This window comes from Camelina sativa, chromosome 18 (genome assembly GCF_000633955.1).
Source record: "Camelina sativa cultivar DH55 chromosome 18, Cs, whole genome shotgun sequence".
Lineage (NCBI taxonomy): Eukaryota > Viridiplantae > Streptophyta > Magnoliopsida > Brassicales > Brassicaceae > Camelina > Camelina sativa.
In genome coordinates, this window is record NC_025702.1 from 3548027 (window position 1) to 3548767 (window position 741).

At 36.2% G+C, this 741-nt stretch overlaps 1 pseudogene; it reads right to left on the minus strand.

Moving 5' to 3' along the window:
- Positions 1-741, minus strand: part of LOC104760439 — a 71862-nt pseudogene that overhangs the window by 54903 nt on the left and 16218 nt on the right.

Here is a 741-nt window from a genome sequence, read left to right on the forward strand (position 1 = left end):
CAAAACGAAACGACGAAAGCAATAATCGATTTATCAAAATCCAATCGAAGTTTTGATCGGTTTCGAGACAAAATGGATCTCTCCAAGTCGTCTTTTTCTTCTCCGATTCCGCTTACTTCTTCTTTGTTAGGTCAGAAATTTTTGGTGACACAATCGTCGCGCCGCAGCTTCGTCTCCAACCAGAGGTCGGATAAGATCCCATAGTGAGTCTCACTCAAAATTATGTATCCAATTTTGTAATTTTCAGAGGTTCTAGGATTAAATTGTTAACGAAGCTTCTTCTAATTCTCTATTGTTGTGTACATTGGAGATAATATTATTTGTTTCTGTTTTTTTTTTTTTTTTCTATCAACAGTCGAACAAGAATTGTGTTTTGTTTTGCAGTTTTGTAGAAATTGTATGTGTTTGAAATGTTTGAAGCTAGTATAAGGTATATTGAGGTCTTTTCTGTATAAGGTATATATAGGTCTGAAACTTGGCAATGTAAAGAAGAAAAAATGAGCTCCAATGGTGGTGGCGACGACTATAGCACCAAAAGTATTATTATACATTACCAACTATTTTGACCATTGCTTGGTGTTTCTGTTGTTATAGATTGGTGCTTGCTTTGCTCGCCATTGCTTGTGGAACTCGACGAGTGTCTTGGTTCCTTCTGCGGAGTTTTCTAGCTTATCTAGCAAACCCAATGATTTTCTTCTTTCCTCTACTCGAAAGTTTATTGCTTTTGTTGCTTACATACAC